This window comes from Leucopleurus acutus, assembly GCF_964270905.1.
Source record: "Leucopleurus acutus genome assembly, chromosome: 13".
Classification (NCBI taxonomy): domain Eukaryota; kingdom Metazoa; phylum Chordata; class Mammalia; order Artiodactyla; family Delphinidae; genus Leucopleurus; species Leucopleurus acutus.
In genome coordinates, this window is record NC_139155.1 from 89,089,288 (window position 1) to 89,116,462 (window position 27,175).

A 27,175-nucleotide genomic window follows, 5' to 3' on the forward strand; every position below is an offset into this window, starting at 1 on the left:
CTCACGAGTCTACCTTGATTAAAAATTTGAAATGGCAATGAAAGGGAAACGGAAAACAGCTTCCTGGCAAGGTGCCGAATGCCTGGAGCTGATGCCTCACAGACTCTTCTGAGTAACAGCCAGCTTTGTGCCAAGTCAGAGTGTGTCTGCAGCCCAGACACATTTTCCCTAGTTCTGACCACATACAAATGCAAGATTCTTCCATAGTAGGATTTGATGACCATGACTTTGTCCCACCACCCTCCTACTTCCTGTGACTCCAGATACTTGGAAGATAATCTGTGTAAGGATGAGAGGCCAGGTCAGCATGTCGGTGGCCTGTGTGTCTGGGAGGCCATGGGACGGTCCTATCTGATCCCAAATGTGGGACCAGACTCCCTGGTTGAAACCCAGGTTCTGCTGATCCAGAGCTGGGTGACGTTGGGCAGGTCAGTTTACCTCTCTGAGGCTCAGCTGCCTCGTTTGTAAAATGGGGGTGACAACAGTCCTTACCACGAAATGTCACTGTAAGAACTAATAAGTAGTTTATCATCTTGGTAAGCAATAGGCACTCAGTGAATGCTAGCAGGAGGATGATGGAGGGGGAAGAATTATCAGATGTATCGTATTTAAGATAAGTAAGCCAAGTCTTAAGATCCCTACTGATCATTGGTGAGTTAATGAACTCACTCATTCAACAAGTGATCGTGGGGGAAGACTCAATAAGAAAATACACGCAAAGTTCTTAATCCAGCCCAGTACGCACACAGCTAAACAGCAGTGCCCAACAGATGTTAGCTGTAAACGTGATGACGGTGATAGTGAAGGTAATGATGATGGTGATGATGATGGTGATGTGATGAAGTGACGGATGTGGAGGGTGATGGATGAGAATAAGGAGAAACTAACAGAGCATCTAAAATATGTAACTGCATGTGTAACCCTGCTAATGACACCTGGACCTAGATAAACATATCAACGTAATGAATGTTTATCAAGGACCAAGTACCAGGTATTGTGCTTGAAATTTGTCCTACTTAAGTACGAAGATATTCTCTGCAGCTTTAAGGGTAGCAGCAAAATACTGGCGCAAACACTCAATAGAAAGTAGAGACTGGGATGATCTTTCCTCGAACTCACAGCTGCAGAACGAGCTACAGAGACTAGATGAGTGTGTGTGTGTTAAGAAAAAGTTCACAGATGGCAGAATGAGGAACGTGGGAGCAGGATGGAGAAAACAGTGAGTGGGTTTGGAGCCAAGCAACACCTGGCTCCTTTCCCGGCCCCAGACCAGCTGTGCAGCCTTAGGGAACTCATTAAACCCCTCTGAGCCTTCCTGTTCTCATTGTGAAAAGTGGTAATGAATACCTTCCTCGTTAGGCTATTGTGAAGACCACATGAGGTGCCTCCATGTGTATGTAAAATAAGTCACTCAAGGCATGAAGCTAATCCCTACAATAATCTACTATTATTAACTACCTGGCGTTCCCATTTCCTTTTTCTCTATTACCAGCTTCTGAACTGTGAGATACCAACAAGACAGTCGATAAAATTTCAGAATCCTGGTCCCATCTTAATGAAATATATTTTGGGGGGTTCACGCTTCCACCTTTGAAAATAGAAACTTTGCAAAGGGATCAGGCTGTGCTTTCTTCATTGAGATTTTTGCTGTCATAAGTGGAACCTCCTGATTCTCATGAAAGACATGAAGTGTGAGCAAGAAAAAAACTGGCTGTTTCAAGCTACCGGGATTTGGTGGGTTATTCGCTATTGCAGCACAATGCAGCCTGGGACGCGCCTTCAGCTACCTCGGCGCCGTGTAATGAGTCTTCCTGGTAGGATCCAGAATTGGCTGATGAAATTCCACCTTCCGGCTGAACGGGAGCTTCTGAAAGAAATAAGGTAGCATCACGAGAAAATAAAGCACACACGTCTCTTCCGCTCCTGAGTGTGGGAGCTGAGGCTGGTGTACACCGTGCTGGTACTGAAACTCTTGTGTGCTCACCACTGCCGTCCTCTCCTGGATTCCTCGTGAACTTTCTAGAAGACAGGGTGTATTTGTCATCCACCTCCACCCACCGAATACTCGCCTGCTCGGGGCCTGGCACCTGAAGGTGCCACTCCCGCCAGCTTCAGGTGGTTTGAGGGTCGGGGTAAGAGCAGGGAGGAAATCCGCGGAGAAGCGGCCTCTCTGAGGGGCCCTCCCTGCAGGGTGACCTCCTGGGGCCCTGGGTCAGCCTCCACCTCCTTCCTGATTAATAACTGCAGGTAGAGAGAGGCCAGCCGCCTGCAGGTGGTCTGTTCTTAGGCCCAGAGCCAAGTCTAGCCCAATCAGAGCGAAGAACACAGCTCCTGAGCCGCCGATGAAATTCATTAAGGGGAAGCTGGCAGGAAGATGCATGGAGGCTGCTAGAAACCAGCCTAGTGCTCTGTCTGCAGGGAGCTCACATCCAGGCCCGCAGGCTTGGGGTCCTCCAGGGGCTGGGGAGGAGACATGCGCTGTCCATCTCCAGCCAAGTACCATCAGGAAGGGACAGAGTCCAGGGTGCCAGGTCTTACAGGGTGCCGATTCCCTGTCTGGTCTCAGTGGACATGGGGGCTTGCAACCCCTGACTGAGAGTGAGTCCTCAGTCGCGACCAGCGGGAGGGTCGTAGAAGGCCCTCGTCTTCATAACCCTGCTCCGTCCTGGCTATCATACAACTGCTAAAACACATAGTAACCCCTTCCTTGTCAGGAGCACATCTATTGCAAAAGGAAGATTCAAATTTTCAATAAAAGATATAAAAATTCTAAGCAATAAGATAATGCAGAATGAGGTAGAGACAGTTCGTCTACCTGCATCCATTCTCCCCTTCTTTCTTCCCAGGAGTTTCCCTCTCTCTCTAGTGGCCCCTCCTCCAGGAACGCCCCCCCCCCCCAACAGTTGCCCTTCAAAGTCCAAATTCTCCCTCTTCTATCCTCCCAGGGGAATAATGAAGCTATTCACTCCAGGAAAACCAGTGGGATGTGTAAGGTCGGATCTTAACAAACGGCACCGCGGAACAGAGGAAAGCTTCAAGTGAGCTTCATTAGGGAGCGTTCCCGGGCGAGGTGCACTGGTCCGAGAGATTAGGGAGCGCTCCCGGGCGAGGTGCACTGGTCCGAGAGAAAGGGGCCAGAGAAGTCGCGCCCGGGCGAGGGTTGGGCAAGACTTTATAGGGGAAGAAGGGAAAGGGGTGTGGTGAATCTGGGAGGGCGCAGGGTATTCCTTATTTGGTGGTCTTTTCGGGTATCCTGGGGGACCGTTGGTCCCGCCCCTCGAAAGGCGGGAAGGCTGGGCTGGGTTCAAAGTCCCCAGGTCAGTTCCTGGAACTGGGTGGTCCGGAGAATTCGGTCTGATGCAACCTGTGAATCTGATTGTGTTCCCCCGCCTCGGCCCGTTGGCCTTACAGGGTGTGTGTGTATTTTCCCTCCAACTCCTCACCAAAGAAGTATTTACCAGCTCGAAGCATAAAACAAACGTGTTATCTTCGCATAACGAGGACTGTGAAAATTAAAACTACTGAGAGACAATCAGAAAGAAATCGCAGGTCTCCAACGGCTGGTAGATTCCTTACGGCAAATGCCGGAAGGCCAGGTGTCAATTACATAGCCCAACCCTCCCGCAGGAAACGAGGCCTCAGGTACTCACCAGGACTCCTCAGGATGGACAAGAACAAAGAGAGACAAACCGAAAGGTCTTTGCCATCAATTGTCCAATTGTCCAACTCTCCTTCCTCTCCTGCCCTTCTGGGGGCAGAGGGGTCCGAAGAAGGACCTGAAAATGAAGGTACACCTGCCCTACCCCATCCTATCCCCACCTAACTTGTTCCAGCCCTCCCTACCCCATCCTATCCCACCCTATCCTATCCCATCCCATCCCCGCCTACCCCATCCTATCCCATAGTAGTAGCGGTGTTTGCTGTCCTCTGATCCAAAGACCTTGATCACCATGCTGTAGAGATGCAGCCCTTCCACCAGCATCCACGCAAAGACGCTCAGGAAGAGGTAGTGCAGGAGCACGGCCAGCACCTGGCACGGGGCCTAGGATCAAAGCAACGGCAGGGAGGGTAAGCTCTCTCGGGTGTGAGCAGTGGGTGGGTGCTGTTGTCCCAACCTCCCTGCACCCATTTTCTGGGGAGGCCTTCTGGTCAGGTGGTCTCATTTTCTTTCTGGGGAGTCATATCTTGCCTTTCTAGATGGAGTGATGTGGATGGGGCACGTGACTCAGGAAGTTGCCAATCACTGCATGCCCCCCTCCCCCACCAAGCACGGTGATTGGTTCAGGAGAGAGCAGGGAATCAGGCCTGGCCAATCAGCATAAATATCCCCATCCCTGAAGCAGGATTGGCTGGGGAGGGTGCACGTGACCCTCCTGGTCCACTGGGGTGGGTTCTGAGGTGGGCAGAGCTGCCAGGGAGCCAGGGAGCCAGTGAGCGAGGCTGAGGCTTTGGAGACACCGGGCTGGGCATCCCACCGGCAGAGCCAGAAGCCATCAGTGGAGAAGACACGGCAGGCCCACCAGGACGCCAGCTCACAGCAGGTGTGGAGTGCCCCTGTTTGGTTTAGACCTGAGCGAGGGCACTGATGTGAGGAGAGGGGAAGAATGCCCAGGCACCACGCATGTGTCCCCATGGGACCCGGAGAGGGGCACGGCCTGGGAGGAGAACTGGAGATGGAAGGGGATGGGAAGGTGACGGGAGGGAGGAAGGAGGAGATCTTTTCAAAGGAGAAAAAAATAAAGAAAAGCATTAAAGACAGAAACCTATTACTGTACCAAACCTGGGTCTGCTAGCAAAGCACCAGGTTGTGATGACGGCGGAAAGTACAGCAGTTACTGCAGGGCCAAGCGAGGAGACCAGTGGGTCTGCTAATGCTCGAAAGACCAGGACTCCCTGATGGCTTTCAGGAAGAGTTTTTAAAGGCAGAGTGAGGGAGAGGGTCGCAGGTGTGTGATCAGCTTGTGGACATCCTTCTGATTGGTTGGTGGTGAGGTAACAGGTGGTATTTTGGGAGTCAACATCATGAACCTTGTGGTTCCAGCTGGTCTGGGGTCTACGTGGTGGTGGTCGGCATGCATTTCGTTTCTCCACCTGGTGAGGGTCTCAGTATCTGCAAAACACCTCAAGGATACGGCTCAGCATAGTATCTACAGCCCTTGAGGAGGAACAAAAGGTCCTTGACTTTGTTTTATGGCTGAACTATTACTAACTTGTCTTACTTGACTCTTTTCCTTTGTTTCTGCATTTTCTCACTTCTCGGATTAAATTTGCTCTTTGGAACTTGGGGAAGGCCTAGGAGGCTAAAGTTCTTCTACAAACAACAGAGAGGGGACACAGGGCAGGGGATCTGTCCCCAGGAAGGCCCCACAGTGTCCTGCTCAGTTTCAAATCCAGGGACAGCATGATTTCTGGTGGATACACCAAGCCCTATTCTTACAATATTCAGCAGTCTGCTAATTCTCAGGATAAAAATGTGTACTTGATACCTCGGTTTCCTGTTTGGAGTCACAAAACTTCCATTTGGTCATTAAGCACAGATATCAAATACACACAGTCCTTGTCTCTGAGGTCCCAGCACCGAATGGCCTTCTAGGACCAGCTGCCCCTTGCCTGTGGCTCATCCCTGCCTCCCTGTTCTCTTTGTTTTTTCCCCCCTCCCTCTGGATTTCCTTTGGGAGACCTGACCACCCTCTCCCGGACACAGCCAGGCGGGGTGGGGATAGATGCTGTCATCGTGGTGTCCCCACCCCTAGCTGAGAGGTGGGCATGTGCTCAGGCTGCCACTCGCTCACATGACTCTTCATGAAATGTTCATTTTTAGCACGGATAACTTCAATCCGTTTTCAGATCAACCTTTCCTGGCAACGAACAGATGTGATTTGCTTCCATGCAGACGCCCACAGACTGTCTAAATCTGGTGTCACCTACATTGAGTGGTGACAGATTTGGAGAAAGAGTTACATTTAATCATAAATAACTCTGTGACTTCATTTCTTTAAACTTGTGGATTGAACCACTTTACGTCCTCCCTCTCCCCTACCCTCTCACAAACACGCTTCCTGCTGAACTTCTGCCCCCTTCTGCCCACTCCCACCACCCAACAGACCCACCCACGTCACAGAGGAAGACAGCCTGGTCTTTAGTTCTCAGTGTGTAATGGATCCAGAGGCGGAAGCTCTGGTCATCCAGGCTCACGGTCACTGTCACACAAGGACATGATGCCACCTGAGCATAGGAGGTAAATGACAGCAGACATGAGGGACCCAGAACACCCTGCAGCCACCAGCACTCTGGGAGCCGGGGGGCAAGAATGTTCTAGAATAATGGCTGCAGAGCCTGAGCTGAGACTCAGTCTCCAGACACTTTGGCAGTGCTGAGCCCTCACCTGCACTCAGTGCACCCACCCTGGGCTGGCATTTTAAGATGCTGATGCCCTCACGGGGACATCCACGGAGAGCTCACCCACGGAGAGCTCACCCACGGAGAGCTCACCCACGGAGAGCTCATCCACGGAGAGCTCACCCACGGAGAGCTCATCCACGGAGAGCTCACCCACGGAGAGCTCATCCACGGAGAGCTCATCCACGGAGAGCTTCGGGCATTCTTCTTCAGAGCACGGCTCCCCGGGGGTGGGCTTGGTCAGGGCCCGGGTGGGCAGCCCCCCTACGAGGCCCTGCCTGAGCCTTCGGGGCCTGTCTCTGCCCATCTGCCCATCAGCCTGGGGAGGCTGTACCAGTCACGGCAACTCATAAACATCTGTCTGGTGGGAGGTTCCACATGGGGCCTGGGCAGCTGCGCCTCTCAGGCTCCCTGGGGAGCTGTGAGCCCGGGAAGGATGTAACCCAGAGGGACAGGTGACCCATGGCTCATCACAGGGACACGGACACAGAGCGTGCACGTGTGGGGAGAGTGAAGCCCAGGGGAAGCCGAGTACCAGACCTGCCCACCCACACCCAGGGCCGCATTTCCCTCCTGTGCCCTGACCTGACAGCCAGTGCGGGGGGGAGCCGTGCACAGCCCCAGGGACACCCAGCACATGTGCGAGACGACACAGTTCTGTGTGACCCCTGACGTGGCCCAGAGCTGTGTCACTGGGTCACCCTCTCCAAGGCCAGTTGTGGGCAGAGCTTCCTCACAGCACAAGACAGGGTGTCTTCTGAGTATGACTTGGGGGCTCATAAATTCCTCCAGTGCCCCTCTGGGGGTCTCCCCCGTTCCCATCTCTGTGCACAGACAGCAAGACAACTGAAAACAGCAGCTATTAATTTCAGAAACCATGAGTGTGTGTGTGTGTGTAACAGGAAGAGTCAGACGTGCACTTCAGAGACAGTTTCCTGCCCCCTCCCATCTCCACCAAGGACCCCCGCCAGCTGGGTGGGGAGGGAGGCAGGGGCACGGAGAGATGATCAGGAAGGGGGCGGGGCGCCGTTTAGACTCTGCTCTCACTGCAGGGGCACAGGTTCCATCCCTGCTCAGGGAACTAAGAGCCCACATGGGAGGTGCAGCCAAAAAAAAAAAGGGGGGGGGAGGCTTCTTCCACCAAAGTCTACGTGGGGACTGTGAACGGTGAGGGCTCAGCAGCGTTGCGCCCTGGCACCCTGACAGCACTCCGGTAGAGAGCGGCCTCCAGCACGACTCCTCTGTGCCCCAACTCACATGTGCCCTTGCACTGAGCACACCCTGGGTGCTCGTCTCAGCCCTCGAGTCCGACGTACCCTGGGTGGACAGTCCCCATTCCAGGACCCAGAACACTCACACCTCACCCAGCGCTGCATGGGCTCTGGGCATCGGGACAGCAGCCGTGGGATGAGAAAGCCCCACACCTCCCCAGCTACATGGAGCAGCGCTTCTCAAAAAGAGGAAGCCAAGATGGAACACACTCACATGTGTAACGATGCTGGGTGGTGGGGAGGTGGACCGTACCCGGGGCACTGGGGACCCTCAGGCGCTGTGCTCGGACCCTCCCGACATCCCTCAGTGTGTGACCAGGTCATCCGAGGACACACCAAGGCCCTGGCCCCTGGCCCGGCACGCGCCCTCCCCTGTCCAAATGTCGCCTGAATCCCCAGCTCCCCCGGCCCTTCCAGGCCCACCATTGATAGAGGCCCCTTTGGGCTTGAGTCGGTCCGGCCTGTCTGTGGACAGACACGTTGTGACCACACGAGGCACCGACGGCCCGGCAGGTGCTGACGCGCTCGTCATCACCCTCAGCTGGCGGCGGGAACTCAGGCCCTGACCTGCCGCTCCCTCCACGTGCAGCTGAGCACGGCCGGGGACGCCGGGAGGGGCTCGTGCGGGACACAGCAGACGGCCACCGGGTCCGGGGCAGAGACGCCCACCGAGGACCCGTCCAGAGCCGGGGAACGCGGGGTCCACACGTGCGGGGAAGTCGGGTTTCCCCGCCTTCCCTGTCCCTGCGGGGTGCTGGGCGCAGGGGTGGGTCCGGTGCCAGAAGGGAATTCAATTCTAACTGTGATGGCCCGTGGTTCCCCAGGCCCTCTCTCCTCTGTTAAACCTCACGGCTCCAGTTTGAGAGGAACGGGGCCTGCAGACTCCTGACTTTTACGCTCACGGTTTATATTCGGTGTGTAAACCTGCCCGGCGGGTGAGGGAAACATGCAGAGAGGAAATTGCTCCGATGCTTCCAGCAAAAAGCAAAGAAAAAACACCTGTGAACTTACATGGGGATCTGGAATTAGAACAGCCGGCCGCAGAACTGAACAGAAAGTGTTTTCAAATCGTCCCTGTGGCCCAGGTAACACGAGTCAGGAAGGTCTCAGTGGAAAATGCGCTGACACAGGCTAGACTGGTCCCCAGGCCCGTTCGTGCATCTGGCGTTTACAGCTGTGGCATCTCAGAGCAGAGAGGTGGGTCCCAGGGAAGTCAGAGCAGGGAGCAGAAAACAGAAGCAGAAAGAGGCAGGAATGCGTGAGGACGAGGGCGGCCGTGAGCGCCTGTCAGCCCGCAGGCTGGGGCAGGACCGCCCCAGGCAGAGCCGCATCCCTGGATGTGCCACAGAACCTTTCAGTGTGGCCTCTGCCTGCTCCCCCCGCCGAGAATAAACTCCCCGACCGTCCGGAGAGGCAAGAGCTGTCATTTCACACACAGGTGGCTGCTGCTGCACTGCCCTTACACGTCTTGGTGATGCTGACGTCACTGTGATGTGTCCTGAGGACATGAGGAGGTGTCACTGTGATGCAGTGGGGGATATGGGGAGGGGCCACTGTGATGGGGCCAGAGGACACCATGAGGTGTCCAGGAGAGTCCTCAGGAAACTGAGGCCCAGAGAGGTTAAGTGTCCCTCCCGAGGGCACCCGGCGCATGGACAGAGCTGGGATTTGCACACAGGCCAGCTGCTCCAGGGCCCTCACCCTCCCACTCACCATGTGGGGAGCTCACAGACTAAGCTGGGCACTCAGAATGGAAGGGGGGGGGTCACAGAGCCCAGGGGAGTGCGGGGGATGCTGGGATTCGCAGCAGGAAGGGGGTGGGAAGAAGGCTGGACTGAGCTGCCACTTTGCAGACTATCCGTCCTGTCACCCTGGTGGCTGCACAGCTTCCCTACTTGTGTGTAAGGACATGTCACTCTCCCAGCGTTCCCAGCGTTCCCTGTGAGGATGTGGAAGTAGAACTGCTCCCCCGCTGGTCACGTGGAGACACTGAGGCCCAGAGAGGCACAGTGATGTGTTTGGTGGACAGATGGGTGGGTGGCCAGGAGCAGAGGAAGAGGGAGGTGGAGAGGTGGGCAGGGCCTAGATCTTCACTCTACAACACGGAGCACGGGTCACTATGTAAATTTAAATCAGTTACATTATGTAATATGCAAATTGAGTTCCTCAGTCGCGCAGCCACATTTTAATTTCTCAGCAGCACACGTGCCTGTGACTACCATTTTGGACAGCACAGCATAGGTGGAGACCCTGGAGGGTTTGAGCAGAGGGGGACATGGTCTGACATATGGGGGCAAGGGACCCCCAGGCTGCTGCGTGGGGAGCCGACTGCAGGGGTCTCGGTGGAAGCAGAGGCTGGTGGACCTCATGCAGGATCCAGACAAGAGGTGATGGTCCTGTATGAGAATTGCCATGTGGGGCAGGGAGGTGGCTGGATGGCAAAGATATTCTAAAGGTAGAACCGTGAGGATTTTCTGAAAGATTGCATACACAGCTCAAGGCTTTGGCGTAACCAGCTGGAAGAGTGGAGATGTCCTTCTCTTGGACGGCAAAGAACGTGGATGAGTGGACTTCAGATGAAGTCACATCGCAACCCATGAGCATCAGGCAGAGCCTTGGCGGTGGATGTCCACAGCTCAGGAGAAGCAGAGCCTATCAGAAGGAAGGGTCGTAGGAGGGGGCTGAGCAGCCAGCGCTCATGGTTTCAGGGTGGACACCCCTGTCCCGGAAAGGGCACAGGAACATTCTGAGCCTCAGGTTATCCATCTGCAAAATGGGCAGAATAATTCCTGACCCTTTTTCTCTAGTTGGAACTTTTTAGGGATATAAGAAGAAATAACACAGAAAGACTTGGAGGCTTAGCCAGGATAAGGCATGAAATAACTCCAAGGTAAGATGATTATTATCTTAATTGGATGTAGTCAAATTTAGTTTTTTATTTTAATGATTTAGTTTTGAGGATGAAATGTTCATTTATGAATCATCTGTGACAGTAAATAGACCTCCCTGGTGAAGACTTCCCTAATTACCTGTAACCACCTGTGACTGATGAGCCAGCAGCAGGGATGGCAGGGATGTGATGGCAGGAATTATCTAATCACATGTCCCTGTAAATAATTCAGGGACGGGGGCCACTTCTGAGGCTGGAGCAGAGTTACCTTTGCCTCGCATGGTGCATATTTTCTGTCTCTGCAGGAGCCAGGAGGAGGGGTGCAGGCACCAAGGCTCTGTCTCTGCAGGCGAAGCCATGCCCCTCTGACTGCGGCTGTGGCTCTCCACGGCTCAGCAGAAGCAGAGCCTGTCAGAAGGAAGGGTCGTAGGAGGGGGCTGAGCAGTCAGCTCTCGTGGTTTCAGGGTGGACACCCCTGTCCTGGGAAGGGCACAGGAACGTTCTGAGCCTCAGGGTATCCATCTTTCTCCACACCTGGGCCAACATAGAGCTGGAAGGCATCCCCTCCACCTTCTTGCCAAGCTGGGTGGATGCATTTGAAACATTTCACTGTCTTTGTTATCAAACAAATCTTGTCAAGCTAATTAGCTATGGGGGATCTTAGGTGGGTTTTTGTTTTCAAAAGTAGACAAACAAAACAAATGTATATTATGCTTCCAGAGGCTAACTTTCTAATTAAAGTAAACTGCAGTTGGATCACCAAACAAAAGTAAATAAATAATAAATGTGTGTGCACATATGTTCAGAGAGGAGAAGCCGGAGGTAAAATGAGACCCAGCAGAGCAATTGGCAGCCGTGAACTGAGCACAGGGTCCAGGTCCCAGAAGCAGTGAGGTTGCAGGGAGGGAAGCTAGGTTCGTATCACTGCCCGGAGGGGGGAATGAAGAGGGGAAATAGGTTCGTTTGTTTAACAAATTCTTTCTGTCCGGTGTTGGGAGCTAACATTTCTTCTCTGTCCTCTTTCTTTTCCTTCCTGTAATAAGGGTCTGGCGTGCGTCAGAACGCACACCACATGTCACAATGGCTCAGTCAGTGTACGTTTTACGTCTAGTGTACGGGACCCTGAAGGGCCTGAGTGTGAGATGGCCACCAAGGAGCGTGGGTAGTGACAGTGGAGAAAATCTGCCCAAATGTGGATGGATCCCTGACCTCAGGCAAGTTGTCTCCTGGGACTCGAGAACAAGCCATCCAGGGATGCTCCGCCCTGCGCGCTCCTGGTCTCGGCAGAGCTGGCAGAGCCAGAGTGTTAGGTTAAGTGTGGGCAGCCGCATGCGCGCCGCCGAACCGATCTGCTGAGCCTGTCGCTGCCGCCGCCCCGCCCCGTGCGCCGGGACCCGCGACCCCAGACCCGGACCTGTTTTCTATCCGTCCGCGCGCCCCAGGCCCGGCCCGCGCGGCGCGGCGGAAGGAGGCGACCTCTCAGCCGCAGCTGGCCAACGGGGCCCTCAAAGTCTCTGTCTGGAGCAAGCTGCTGCGGGGCAACGCGGCCCGGGAGGACAGGGATGAGATTTTAGATGTGATCTACTGGTCCCGACAGATCATTGCTGTGGGCCTAGGAGTCATCCGGGGCGAGTCACCATTGCGAGGTTTCTTGAGACGAGCAGGACTCTGCCGGATCAGCGCCGGTGTCCTGTACCCTCTACTTCAGCAACTACCTACAGATCGATGAGGAAGAGTATGGTAGGGCTTCCCTGGTGGCGCAGCGGTTGAGACTCCGCCTGCCGATGCAGGGGACGCGGGTTCGTGCCCCGGTCCGGGAAGATCCCACATGCTGCAGAGCGGCTGGGCCCGTGAGCCATGGCCGCTGAGCCTGCGCGTCCGGAGCCTGTGCTCCGCAACGGGAGAGACCACAGCAGTGAGAGGCCCGCGTACCGCAAAAAATATGGCAGCACGTTGGAGCTCACAAAGGAAGGGTTTATGACATCGTTTGCCTCGTTCATGGTCATTTGGATCACCTTTTCCACTGCCATCCACTATGACTGTTGGTGCACAGTCCCCACCTGCGCCCTGTCCGGTCCAAAGGACCCTCTTAGTTACACCACAGAAACATGATTATGAGGGGCACCCAGCCACGTAGAACCTGGAAGGTTTCCTGGACCGAGAATCAGTGTGTTGGGCGTCAGTGTTTTCTGCAAGGGTTGTGACCTGAAACTTTTTAAGGAACCATACACCTTTGGGGGAAGCATTTCTGAATTGTCCATCACCAGTCGATTCTTCTCGGATACGATCATGAAACACCCGTTTGCCGATTGGAGCTGTCCTTTCATTTGTGCACCTCTGGATCCGGGTGAAGCATTAAATTGTCTTCCTTCTCCATCAGGTGTACAGTTTTTAAACTATCAATCACTGGCATTTCAAGTCTTCTGAAAACAGTATGGCAGTATGTGCGTGGTCCCTAGCACAGTATAAGCAGCATCTAATAGCAGGTTTCATTGTAGAATGTTTTTTTTAAAAAAAAAAAAAGAAAAAAGAACAAGCCATCCAAAGCATGTGTGACACGTTTCCCCAGGTGGTGGCCTTTAGGCACTCCTCCCCCACAACCCCTTCTGTCCTCCCATCTCTCTCCCATATTCCTGTCCCTCACCTGCCGACTTCATTCCTCTGTTTCCCCCTCACCTCACCAGGTGGAATCTTCCTTAGCAACTCCCTCCAAGACTGAAGAGCTTCCCAAACCAAGTTGGGCATTGGCCCTATCCAAGGTTCTGAAACCTGCTGGGATGCCAGGATGGAGCTGGCGTTTCTGTTCCACGGTGAACACACGTACTAAATGTTATTTTAATATTTCCTTCATGCCTTAACTCCAACAGGTAACAGCTTAAAAATACATAACTGAAAGATTTTCTGTCTGAAAAGATGTTTCTGGGCTGAAGCCTGGGGAGATGGTGGCTTTATCTTGAATATCCTCAGAAATACAGATTCTGAGACACATACGTCTCTAAATCCATTCAGATGTCTGCAGACTGTAAGATAGATGTCAGTAGAAATAATGCTAAGGGGTTATCAGTCAACTCAGCAAATGTTTACCAAACCCCTTCTGATCAACCACTGTGCTGGGCATCTGGGTGCTTATAAAGAGATATAAGGAGTGGTTTTAAATCTGAAGAGTTCTAGATCTATAAGGAGTCAACATTCACTGTGCCCACTGTGCTGGGCATCTGGGTGCTTATAAAGAGATAGAAGGAGAGGTTTTAAATCTGAAGAGTTCTAGATCTATAAGGAGTCACATTAAATATAATAATATTAAGGATGAGGGACTTCCCTGGTGGTCCAGTGGTTAAGACTCTGTGCTTCCACTGCATGGGGCATGGGTTCGATCCCCGGTAGGGAAACTAAGATCCCACATGCTGTGTGGCACCGCCAAAAAAAAAAAAAGAATATTAAAGATGAAGTAACATGTATTGTAGAACTGCCACCAACTAGCTGGTACATTTAGGAAATAAATGGTTTGGTCAGAAACCAGCTTTCTGAGAGCTCACTATCATCCCCCTATTGGAGCAGAGTTTGTGATTGAAGAGTGTTAGCAGGAGACCTTCACGTGGGGCATGGTTTCCTACCATGATCCAATATCTCTTTTAAGTTTAATCTAAGATTTACTTTTGTTCCAAGAGCGTACTGGAGCTTTGGAATAGGATCATCCATGAGCAGTATAAATCTCAAGGAAATTACAAACCTTTAGCCAGACTCATCAAGAAAAAGAGAGGGGGAAAAAATAGGGGAAATGAAAGAGGAGAAGGTACAACTGACACCACAGAAATACAAAGGATCATAACAGAGTACTATGAACAACTATATGCCAATAAAATGGACAACCTAGAAGAAATGGATAAATTCCTAGAAATGTATGATCTCCCAAGACTGAATCAGGAAAACATAGAAAATACGAACAGACCAATTCTCAGGAATGAAATTGAATCAGTTTGAAAAAAAAAAAAAACTCCCAACAAACAAAAACCTAGGACCACATGGCTTCACGGGTGCATTCTACCAAACACTTAAAGAAGAGTTCACATGCATCCTTCTCAAACTATTCCAAAAAAATATAAGAGGAAGGAATGCTTCTGAACTCATTCTACCAGGGCAGCATCACCCTGATACCAAAATCAGACAAAGATATCACAGAAAAGGAAAATTAGAGACCAATATCACTGATGAACATAGATGCAAAAATCTTCAACAAAATATTAGCAAACCAAATTCAACAATATAGTAAAAGGCTCATACACCACGATCAAGCTGGATTTATCCTAGGGATGCAAGGGTTGTTCAATATCCACAAATCAATCGATGTGATACAGCACATTAATAGACTGAAAAGTAAACTCATATGATTATCTCAATAGATGCAGGAAGAAAACTTTTGACAAAAGTCAACATCCATTTATGACAAAACTCCTAACAAAGTGGGCATGGGGGAACATACCTCAACATAATAAAGGTCACATATGACAAACCTACAACCAACATCATCCTCAAGGGTGAAAAGCTGAAAACATTTCCTCCAAGATCAGGAACAAGACAAGGATGCCCACCTTTGCCACTTTTATTCAGTATAGTATTGGAAGCCCTAGCCACGGAAATAAGAAAAGAAAAAGAAATAAAAGGAATCCAAATTTGAAAGAAAGAAGTGAAACTGTCACTGTTTTCAGATGATGATACTATTTAGAGAAAATCCTAAAGATGCCACACAAAAAAAATCTATTAGAACTAATAAATGAACTCAGTGAAGTTGTAGGATACAAAATCAATATACAGAAATCTGTTGTGTTTCTATACAGTAATAACGAACTATCAGAAAGAGAAATTAAGAAAACAACCTCATTTACAATTGCATCAGAAAGAATAAAATACCTAGGAAAAAATCTAACCAAAGAGGTAAAAGACCAATGCTCAGAAAACTATAAGACATTGATGAAAAAGAATGAAGACAACACAAACAAATGGAAAAATATACCCTGATCGTGGATTGGAAGAATTAATACTGTTAAAATGACTATACTACTGAAGGCAACCTGCAGATTCAACACAATCATTATCAAAATACCAATAGCATTTTTCACAGAACCACAACAAATAATTCAAAAATTTGAATGGAAACACAAAAGACCCTGAATAGCCAAAACAATCTCAAGAAAGAAGAACAAAGCTGGAGGTATCACGTTCCCTTATTTCAAAGTATACTACAAATGTACAGTAATCAGAACAGTATAGTACTGGCACAAAAGCAGACACATAGATGAATGGAACAGAATAGAAATCCCCCCAGGCACATATGGTCAATTAATCTATGACAAAGGAGGCAAGAATATACAGTAGGGAAAAGACATCCTCTTCAATAAATGGTACTGGGAAAACTGGACAGCTGCATTCAAAAGAATGAAACTGAACTACTTTCTTATACCATATGCAAAAGAGAAAGAAAGCTCTAAATGGATTGAAGCTTTAAATATATGACCTGAAACCATAAAACTCCTAGAAGTAAACACGCAGTATGCCCTTTGACATTGGCCTTAGCAGTAATTTTTTTTTTGGGGATATGTCTCCTCAGGCAAGAGAAATAAAAGCAAAATAAATGAGACTACATCAAACTAAAAAGCTTTTGCACAGTGAAGGAAACTATCAACAAGACGAAAAGACAGACAACGGAATAGGAGAAGATATTTGCAAATAATACATCAAATAAGGGGTTAATATCCAAAATATACAAAGAACTTGTACAACTCAGCATCAAAAAAACCCAATTTAAAAATGGGCAAAGGGGCTTCCCTGGTGGCGCAGTGGTTGAGAGTCCGCCTGCCGATGCAGGGGACGCGGGTTCGGGCCCCGGTCCGGGAAGATCCCACATGCCGTGGAGTGGCTGGGCCCGTGAGCCATGGCCGCTGAGCCTGCGCGTCCGGAGCCAGTAGCGGGAGAGGCCACAACAGTGAGAGGCCCGTGTACTGCAAAAAAAAAAAAAAAATTGGGCAAAGGACCTGAATAAATATTTTTCCAAATAAGACATATATATATGGCCAACAGACCCATGAACAGATGCTCCACACCAGGCAAATACAAATCAAAACCACAATGAGCTACTATCACCTTCAGGCTTGTCAGAATGGCCATCATCAAAAAGACAACAAATAACAATGTTGGCAAGGACTTGGAGAAAAGGGAACCCTCATGCACTGTTGGTGGGGATGTAAATTGGTGCTGCCACTATGGAAAACAGGATGGAGGTTCCTCAAAAAAATTAAAAGTAGAACTGCTATATGATCCACCAATTCCACTTCTGGGTATTTTTTCCAAAGAAACAAAAACTCTAGGTCAAAAGATACATACACCCCAATGTTAATAGCAACACTATTTACAATAGCCAATATATGGAAGCAACGAAAGTGTCCATCAACTGATGAATGGATAAAGAAGATGTGGTACATATGTACAATAGAATATTACTTGGCCATAAAAAAGAATGAAATCTTGCCATCTGCAACAATATGGATGGACCTGTAGGGTGTTATGCTAAGTGGATTAAGTCGGACAGAGAAAGAATCATATGATTTTGACTATATGTGGAATCTAAAAAACAAACTAAAAAAAGAACAAATGCAACAAAACAGAAACAGACACACAGACACAGAGAACAAACTTGAGGTTGCCAGAGGGGAGGGTGACGGGGGGATGAGTGAAATAGGTGAGGGAGATTAAGAGGTATAAACTTCCAGTCATAAAATATCAATAAATGAGTCACAGGGATGTGATGTATAGCATAGGAGTAAAGTCGATAATAATGTGATAACTTGTATGGTGACAGATTACAAATAGAATTTCAAAGGTGAACACTTTGTAGTGTATAAAAGTATCAGATCACTGTGTTGTACACCTGAAACTAGTATAATATTATAAGTCAATTATACTTCAACAAAAATAAATGAGAAATAATAAGAAATCTCAAGAAAATAAGGCAATTGTGTTAGTCAACGCTCAGTTTTACTTTCAAATAGCCACGTCTCTCTCCCTCCATCTTCTGTTTCTGTCTGTGTGCAAACTTTGATCTCCTTTACCTCACACTGACTTTCCCCACAGACCCCCACACACTGACTACTACAGAGACTCGATATATAATAGATGAGATCCTTCCCTCCCTGATTATTTGGTCCAGTGGGTGTCAACAGTCCAGCCTCAGACCAGTTACCATGGCTAGGAAAGGGAGTCAAATGAGAAGGTGGAAATTACATGTTTAGTAGAATATAAGTATATTCTACTTATAATTGTCTAAGTAGAAACCCCAAAACCAACATCACAAATCAAAAGGACAAATTCAAATCAAAAGAAAAACTTTTAATAAAAAATAAAAATTGTCCTAATTATCAGCAGTAACTGCTTAGAAGATTCAATAGAAAAGTAATTTTCCATTTACAACGGCAGCAAGACTTTAACATACGTGAGTGAGCCTGATTAACGTGTGAGATCCTTACAAAGATGACAGTAGGACATCCTTGCAAGACATTGCGACGCCCTGACAGAGGGAGCAGAGGTTTGCTACCTTCCTAAACAGGAAGCCTCAGGAGTGCGTGGCTGACTTTCTTCCATTTTACTCTACACGTTCAGTGAGACAACAATCAAAAGCTCAACATAGATTTTTAGAGATATTGACAAACGGAATCTAAAATTCATCTTGAAGAGAAAGGGCAAGACCAGAAAAGATAAGAAAGGAAGAAAAGGAGGAGGAGGGGGTGGTGATTCTCTCCCCGTGTTGGGCACAAAACAAATGGGTATAAAACGGGGAGGGCAGCTGACGCGAGCAAATAGATCAATCGAACGTAATGAAAAGTCCAGAAACAGAGACTTTGGCGTATGTGAAATTAATACACAGGAAAGGACGCATTTCGCATCCACAGGGACTGATGGCACTAAATGGTGCGGAGACACTTCTCCACTGCTGTGGAAAAAAACAGAATTAATCTTCAACCTCACATCATTTCCCGAAGTAATTTCAGGTGGATTTCAGACATCAGTGTAAAACAGAACTGTAAAAACATTGGACAAAAATATAAGACAATGGAACCTGGAGAGACAAAAGACCTCAAACAAGACACAGAAAATGCAAAAGGCTAAACTAAAGAACACATAAGCTTGACAACCTCAAGATTTAAAATCCCTATACGACTCACGATACAGTAAAATATTACCCACAGACTTGGAGAAAACATTCACACCATACATAGCAAGGGATTCACAGATACAATATGCCATCATCTCCGTATAATAATACGAAAAAGATAAACAACGGTGGAAATTCAGGCAAAGGATATAAACACACGATTCATGGGGGAGAAATTACAAATGCCAGTAAGCGTGGAAATGCTCGATTCGGTAGGAATGAGGGGAAAACTCGTTAAAACAAGACATCGTCTCTCACCTGTTTGATTGGCAAACACGAGCACGACGGACAAGAGCGGGTATCAGCAGAGACGTGCGGAAACAGGATTCCTACGTGCTGTTGGTGAGAACGTACTTTGAAGGGCCTTCTGCGGAGAGGGATCTGGGCGCATCTATTGGCGCAAAGACCGCACAGGCCCTGGCTTCTCCGCTTCCCAGATCTACCTGGAGAAACACCCACTCGTGTGCAAAGGAGGCGAGAAAGAGAACACCCACCACGATGTTCCCTGAAGGCGTGAGAGCTCGGAGGAAAAAATGAAACGTCCTGCAATGGAGACTTGGTTCAATGCAGAGGAATCTGGTGCTTCAGTTCTTGGACTTTGGAAGCCTGGGGGAGGGGGTTCCGGGCTGACCCCTTTGCCGTAAAACGGTGCGTAGAAGACTGTGGTTGGGAGGTGGGGTGTGCGGCTGCCCCCCCCAACTGTGATGCAGTGAGCCTGGGTCAAGGGGTCTGTAAGTCCCACAAGGCAGTCACCGAAGGGCGGACGGTGAACCTCAGGGAAGCAGCGCCCATCCTTCCCTGGCTCTGCTGGAGCAGCCCAGTGGGCAGCACCCTGACTTGTCAGTGTTTGCGTCACGCTGATTCCTGTGGAGTTAGGTTTGTGGGACTCTCTCATCTTTCACGGGCATTAGCTGACGCTGGACCTCAGGTATGAGCGAGGGACACGGGCTGGAGGCCTTGGAGACGCGGCTCAGGGTCCCTGATGAGCGTGTGTCCTGCCCACTGGGCACTGCAGTCCGGTGCACCGTGGCCCCTTCCCTCCCACATCTTCTGCACACTGAAGACGAGCCTCCCCACCCAGGAGGCCGCAGGGGTCCTCTCCCCTTGTCTGGAGTCTCAGGGTCTCCTCACGCCGGTCCAGAGCCGCACACGCCTTCCCCTCTGAAGTTTAAGGCAGCGAGAGACTGGTGAGTATTTTTAGGTTTCCCTCTGTGCAAGCAGGTGGAATTTTAATGAGCAGTATTGGCGATGCACTGAGTATGTCTGATGTCCACAGGAGAAATTAGCCCTCTGCTAAGCCAGCTCTGTGCTTTCATTACATGCATCGGATCAATGCTGGGAAAACAAACACAGGCGCCAGGTATCCCGGGGACGCGTTCTGGGGGAGAATCCACCGCAGGAAATGCTGCACTAATTAGCGGAGGAGACCGCGGGGGTCTGTCCTCACGGGTCCATCAGGAGGCACAGCGGAGAGGACCCCGGGGGATGATGGGTTACAGGGCTGAGTGGGGACCTCTAGTGTCCTTGAGCGGGTGCCTCCCACGGGGAAAGACACAGGGGTGTTTGAGCCCCTAAAGCTTTGCTACTCAGACTGGGGTCCCTGGACCTGCAGCAGCAGCATCATTGGAGCTCGTTATACATGCAGATTCCCAGGCTCCTCCCTCCGCATCGGCCCCTCCGGTGCATCAGAACCCCGAGCATCCCCAGGGCACACACTGCATTTCCCGGCCGCCTTTGCAGAATCAGGGATCATCTGACCAGTGGATTTGAGTTCTGCCCAATGCACCGTGAGCAGAGGTGATGGGAGCGCTTTCGGGTCCTGCCCTGAGGGGACGCAGGGGGTGATGGGAGCGCCTTTCGGGTCGCGCCCTGAGGGGACGCAGGGGGTGATGGGAGCGGCTGGCGGGTCGCGCCCTGAGGGCACGCAGGGGGTGATGGGAGCGGCTGGCGGGTCGCGCCCTGAGGGGACGCAGGGGGTGATGGGAGCGGCTGGCGGGTCGCGCCCTGAGGGGATGCAGGGGAGCCCTCCCCTCCCATTTTTCCCATCCACTGGCTGAGTGAGGCCCGGTCTGCTTGGGTCAGCTTCTTATCTGGGCCCAGGAGGCCCCAAGGGAAAAGGGGGTCTTGTGAGCTTTGGAGAAATTTAATCTCTTTATCATGTGCCGATCACTGAGCTTCCTGTGGCTGGGCTTCCGCAGCTGCGCAATAGGGATGATGACGGTGATGGTGGTGATGGTGGCGAAGATGGTGCCTTATTTCCAGGGAGAGGAGGAAAGGTGGTGCGGCAATGGCAGGGCTTGGAGCAGGCCCTGTGCCTACTGTTACTAATATCATCACTACTAATACGTCATGTTCTTGGTGAAGTGGACTTTCCCCTCCTGTCCTGGGCCCCTGGTTAGAAGGCAGGAAACGAGCTCCCCTTTAGAAAACCTCCTTTCCCAGCTTGTCCTCAGCAGGAGTCCTCTCCAGAAGGCGTGAGTGTCCCGCAGGCAAGCAGGGGACACGGGCCGTCCCCCAGCCCTGTGCCAAGGGCCCCACTGGGCCTGGTGTCCGGGAAGGGCGTTAACACCGCAGCCCCTGCTTCCTGCAGTGGCACCGAGACCGCGGCTCCCACTGTGCTTGGCTGAGGGGAATCAGGAGTGGACGCCAGCGGGCAGGCGCTGGGCCACTTTGTTGGCGAGGCTGATGTGCCCACCTCCTGGGGAGTTTCCAGGAGAGGCGTCGGCGCTGCCCCTGCAAAGCGGTGGGGCTGGCGTCCCCGGCTGGTGTCCGCACTCCACAGCACATTAGCCTGGATCGGGAGGGCAGGAACGCCACAGACCTCGCATTCAAGGCCTGGTGATGAGTGGGACGGGACATCTTGCCTCGTGGTTTTTTTGGGGGTTTTTTTTTTTTTTTTTTTTGGCGGTACGCGGGCCTCTCACCGTTGTGGCCCCTCCCGTTGCTGAGCACAGGCTCCGGACGCGCAGGCTCAGCGGCCATGGCTCACGGGCCCAGCTGCTCCGCGGCACGTGGGATCTTCCCGGACCGGGGCACGAACCCGCGTCCCCTGCATCGGCAGGAGGACTCTCAACCACTGCACCACCAGGGAAGCCCCAGCACTATTTTTAATGGCTGCTTCAAGAGCCGTGAGAATACTGCACAATAATTTATTTAGTGGATCCCTGTTTTTAAACCTTTTGATTGTCTCCAATTTTTCCGCCATTATAAATAGCATTGCTATGAGCATAAATCTTCATACGCATCCCTGAATACTTCCTTGGGATGAATTTCTAGAAGGAGCTGCTGGGTAAACACATTTTAACCTTGAAGCTGCTTCAAGCCCATTTCCCAAGGCCTGCGTCAGGGCTGCCCCGCTGGTGGTGCAGGTTGCACACTGCTCAGAGGTCCCAGAAGGGGCAGGAAGGGGCTGAGGAGGAGCCTGTGGTCCACTCCGCAGGTACCCAGGTGCCCCCTGGAGCAGGTAACTTTTTCGAGTCTGCACAGAGGCACAGAAAGTGCTAGCAGAGCCCTGGCTGAATTGTCAAAGAGTCTGAGGTCAGTGGAGTCCCCTGACTGAAACCACCCACAAGGGGCCCCAGGGGGTGGGATCGGGGCCAGCGACTGTCCAGTCTCATCCAGGTGACCCTGAGCATTGCCCAGGGTGAGGTGCAGAGCCCTCTCCCTTCTGCCCACAGCCCCTGGGCCTGTCCGTCCACAGCAGGCACGGATTCCCCCACCGGTCACCAGCTGAGTGATGCCCGTCTGCGTCCTGAGGGTTTGCCTAACCCCACAAGTCACCCCACGTGGACCAGACATGCCCCGTGGGCCTGCGAGCCTGTGGATTCCAGAACGGAGGATGGGGCCTGGGCAGCAGCCGGGATGCTGGTGGGGACCGTGAGGAAGTTCCTGCCCCCGACGAGGGGGGTCAGATGGACTGAGCTGGGCTCTCCCTCTGAGCCCAGTGCCTGGGCCCCCCGCCATGCCCAGCACAGGGAGGGGTGCTGGCGTCTGGACAGAGAGCTGTGCGAGGGGAGACGCGGCCTGAGGGAGCCGTCCCAGCCGAGGGAGCTCACAGCCCCGCGGGGGCCCTGCAGATGGACGCCGTCCCTGTGAAGACCCCAGTCCCCAGGCTCGGGAGCCAGCTCTGTCCCCAGGGGCCGGCCTGGGGCTGCGCAAAGAGGGTCTCTCCTCCTGGGCCACCCAGCGCCTCCGCCGCGGGGGTGGGTGTCCCAGCTGAAATCTCTCAAGGTTTTCACAATTACACTTTATGGGGAAATCCCGGCAGAGCGCCCGCCTCCGTCCACACTAGTGGCAGCGGTCACCTCGGAGCGATAGCGCGATCTTAGTGGGTGAAAACACACTTAGAGTAACCCCTACGACAACCTTCCAGGCAGAGCTTTGCCCGTCTGAACGGAAACGGCCCCTCGAGGGGACCTGTGATGGGAGAGTCAGGACCATCTTCACCGCAGAGGCAGCCGGGGGGTCTGGGAGCTCCAGCCACTTTGATTGCGGACTTAATGCACTGACCTTGTGCAACTTCAAGACCCCGTTTGGGTGCAGAAGTGGCTCTTTTGAGATGATGGGCTTTTAATGATCACCTTTGACCCTGTCAGCTCAGTGACTGAATCTACAGGAGAGACAGAGACAGGGAGGCAGAGAGATGGAGAGAGAGAGAGAGACAAAGACAGATAGAGACAGAGAGATAGAGAGACAGAGACAGGGAGACAAAGAGAGATAGAGACAGACAGAGACAGATAGACAGAGACAGAGAGACAGGGAGACAGAGAGATGGAGAGAGAGAGACAAAGACAGATAGAGACAGAGAGATAGAGAGACAGAGACAGACAGAGACAGACAGACAGAGACAGAGAGACAGAGAGACAGGGAGACAGAGAGATGGAGAGAGAGAGACAAAGACAGAGACAGAGAGATAGAGAGACAGAGACAGGGAGACAAAGAGAGACAGAGACAGGGAGACAGAGACAGATAGAGAGACAGAGACAGAAAGAGAGACAGAGACAGAGAGGAAACGGCATTAGGAGTGTCTTCTGGGGGGTGCAGGGCGGCCCTGCCAGGACCCTACTCCCCAGTCCTGTGAGGTAGGGTCTGGGCAGTGGGGTGATTTGGGGTTTTCCTCTTTCCTTCCTCTGCAAAGAGACGTGGAACCAGAGCCAGAGGATGGGGGAGAGAGAGGAGGAGAAGCACCACGTGTCTGCTCCAGAGACAGGAAGCACTGATCCCAACGGGCACGTCCGTGTGTCCACGTGATGGTACTGAGGCAGGAGATGGGCTCCAGGCTAGACATTTACAACTGACCTCCTGTTCACACTTCCTGGGGGGAGAAGAAGATGGGCTCCAGGGTGAACATTCATTACCAGCCCCCTGTTTACATTTCCTGAAGCAAGAGACAAACGGGCTTCAGGACTACATATTTATGACCGGACTCCTGTCTATATTTCGAGATCTGCACCTCGATATAAAAACCAGTAAGAGAAATAGGGTAAATAATCGGACATTGGACATTTTTGTGGCAGGAACAGAGTGGGACTAAATCCTGTTAAAAGATTAAGAGGTCATACATCTCCCATCCTTGGGGCAAGGGAGACATTGCACATGCGCAGAAAGGCTCCTTGGGGGTCAAAAAGGAGGGGGCACCGCCCCATAATAGGTGATGCTAAGGTCGTCCCATAGGCCTCTGGGCTGGGATCCATCTTGGAAAGAAGCTGCCCACGCGTGTTAGGGAGGGTCCTAGGGCAGAGCAGATGTGGAGAAGGCAACCAGATAATTGGCCAGAGGTGAACAGAGACCCGGAAGACCTGCCCTATATAAGTGACCTAACCGCCTCTTTACTGGGGTCCTCCTCGTTAGGGGGGACGCCCACACCCTTGCTCTCCGGGTGTGCATCCCTGCCCTGCTTCTGTCTTAACCAAACAAGCTGTTTCTCTGTGTGCTCTCCCACTTGTTGCTGTGCTGTGTCCCTAACAATAAACTTTGCACCTGTTTTTACAGTTTTGCCTAGGTGAGAAATGCGTTTTTCACTGGGGGGCAAGAGCCAGGGGGTGTGCTGGCTGGGATTCCTGGTTTTCATCCAGGCTCCCCAGGCTCAACTCCCGGGCAGGGAATTAAGATCTCGCTTTACGCCACCACTCATTGCTGCCCCTCCGAGATCAGTGTTAGACTCACTCAGGGAGAGGCCAGAGCAGCTGGAGAGGCCTGGGACACAGTCAGGACACCACCTCCCCACCGTGCGGCTTTGAGTTCACGGACCGTAACAATTGTTAGTGTTGAAATATGGGAACGCGTCTCTAACCATGGTGAACAGGCACTGCCCCAAGCCCCGCAAGCGCCCGGCCCTCTGCCAGCCTCCTCAGGACCTGGTGACTAAGGGGTTAACGCCTGGCAAGGCTGAGTCGGGGAGGGGCAGGGGAGGGACACACTGAGTCCACAGGGACAGCCACTCCCCAGCCCCAGGACAGCATGTACACACCAGAATCCCGGAATCGCGGCCCAGAGTTGCAGACATTCCAGTTCTTCAAGAGAAGTTTCCAAATACATAAATATTGCTTCAGATTTTTAAGAAAACCCTCTGTGGACCAAACTTGACCCATTCCAGACAGAATGCAGACCGCAGGCGGCAGGGAGACCTTTCTAGTCCAAAACCCACCGATGTCCACATATCCCAAATTCTGCAAATCTTCAGGTCCCCTAAATCCACCAATTTTCATTTATTTACACGGGGAATTCAGACCTGGAAGCTGAGTGGAGCTGGGGCATTTGGGGGCGTTGCCCAGGGAGAGCTCAGGTGGGTTTTGTCCCTGTGAACCCGCCCTCCCCCGGCCCACTCGCTCAGACGACCCTGACTTGGCCTCCCGGGGCCATGGGCAGGGCTGTGAGAGCCCAGACAGGTTTATCCAGCACTTCGACAGTGAATGTGATCCCTGAGATTTAACTCTCTGGGAACAAACCCGTTCCCCACCCCACCCCCGCACAGGAAACAGCAATCAGCCCATCATCATTTCCACGCTGCTCACTCACCAGCCGTCGTCTGTAGGCTAATCAGCCTGCCCAGCCCAGTAGACTCCCAAGCACTGGTCCCAGCCCTGAAGTCGCGCCTCTGGGCCTCCTAAACCCAACCTGCCGGGGTCAGCCACCCCGCTGCTCTTTCCCACCTCCAGGTCGGCCAGGCTGGATGCCCTGCCGCACGCCTGGCTGCCAGCCTCGTAGGCAGGAGGTAGGCGGTTCCCACCGACCCCAGGCTCTGGGAAGCAGGAGGCAGAGGCCAGCTCTCTGTGGACTGGGCCCAGATCGTGGAGGCTGTCCGTGCCTGTGGTGGCCCGTGGCCTTCTCTGCGTGCGTGCCTCCCTACCGGGTTCTCCTAATGACAAAATGACACAGCTCTGGCAGGTGAGCAGAGGAAGGATGGTGCCCACAGTGAGTCTCAGTGGGATCGGAGAGCTAAATTTAGAGAGAGCCGTGCATTCAAATGTGGACACACCCCAGGGGATGCATCACCCAGCGAGCACGGCGGGAGGACATCTCACTTCCCGCAGCCCCTGGCGGAGGCGCCCGCAGTAGCTGGAGCAGTCCCAGTTCCTGAGGAAGTGGATCCCTGTGGGGCATGCCCGAGGGACTGGTTATAGGGCAGACGCTCGGGCTTTTCCAGGGGTCTGAGAAGTGCTGAGCTCCGCAAGGTCCCCCCTACCGGAGCCCCTTCGTTAAAGTATGATTTTGCTGGTTCAAATCACATGTAAAATCATGTAGGGACTTCCCTGGCGGTCCAGTGGTTAAGACGCCGCGCTTCCAATGCAGGGGGCGCGGGTTCCATCCCTGGTTGGGGAGTTAAGATCCCACATGCCGCGGGCCGAGGCCAAAAAATAAGTGAATAAATAAAAGCATGTAAAGCAGAGATTGAAAGATGTTTTATTGGGGCCTGCTTCTTCCACTTTAAAAAGCGGGAAAAGACGTTCACAGAAAAACCCAGACTTTCACCTGCACCTCGGTGGCCCTGGGCTGAGGTCCGAGCAGGGCGTGGCCAGCGTCCCTTTCCCCTGGGCTGGGGTCCGCTTCCCCGCTGGGGCGTCCTCAGCGGTGTTACATGCCTGAGCCCTTCCGTGTTCCCGATGTAGAGGAAAAGACTATTTGGAGAGTCGTAACGAGCCAGGTTGTTTTTAGAGGGATGTAAGGATTTCGAGGCTTCGAAAAGGGAGATTTAACACAGGGTAAGTCAGCTGCTCCATAGACCACCTGCTCCTTGTGGAAGGAAATCCACCAAGTGTTGGTCTCAGTGGAAAGGAGATGCTTTCCAACTTTGTTTCTGCCGCTGATTTGGAGGAGCGCCTTGGGTGCAGGACAGGGTCGTTGTCGGATGCCCCCGGGTGACGGCAGTTTGATGCCACCATTTCTGTTCTTTCTGGGCTCATTTGACAGATG

At 52.0% G+C, this 27,175-nt stretch overlaps 1 pseudogene across 1 annotated transcript; it reads left to right on the plus strand.

Annotated features, from left to right (window-relative positions):
* The first annotated feature begins 8,924 nt into the window (after window positions 1-8,924).
* On the plus strand, window positions 8,925-12,672 carry LOC309970998 (GEL complex subunit OPTI-like; annotated as a pseudogene). Its single transcript has 3 exons — window positions 8,925-9,009; window positions 12,003-12,295; window positions 12,477-12,672. The product of its transcript is annotated as a GEL complex subunit OPTI-like (transcript).
* The last annotated feature ends 14,503 nt before the right edge of the window (window positions 12,673-27,175 follow it).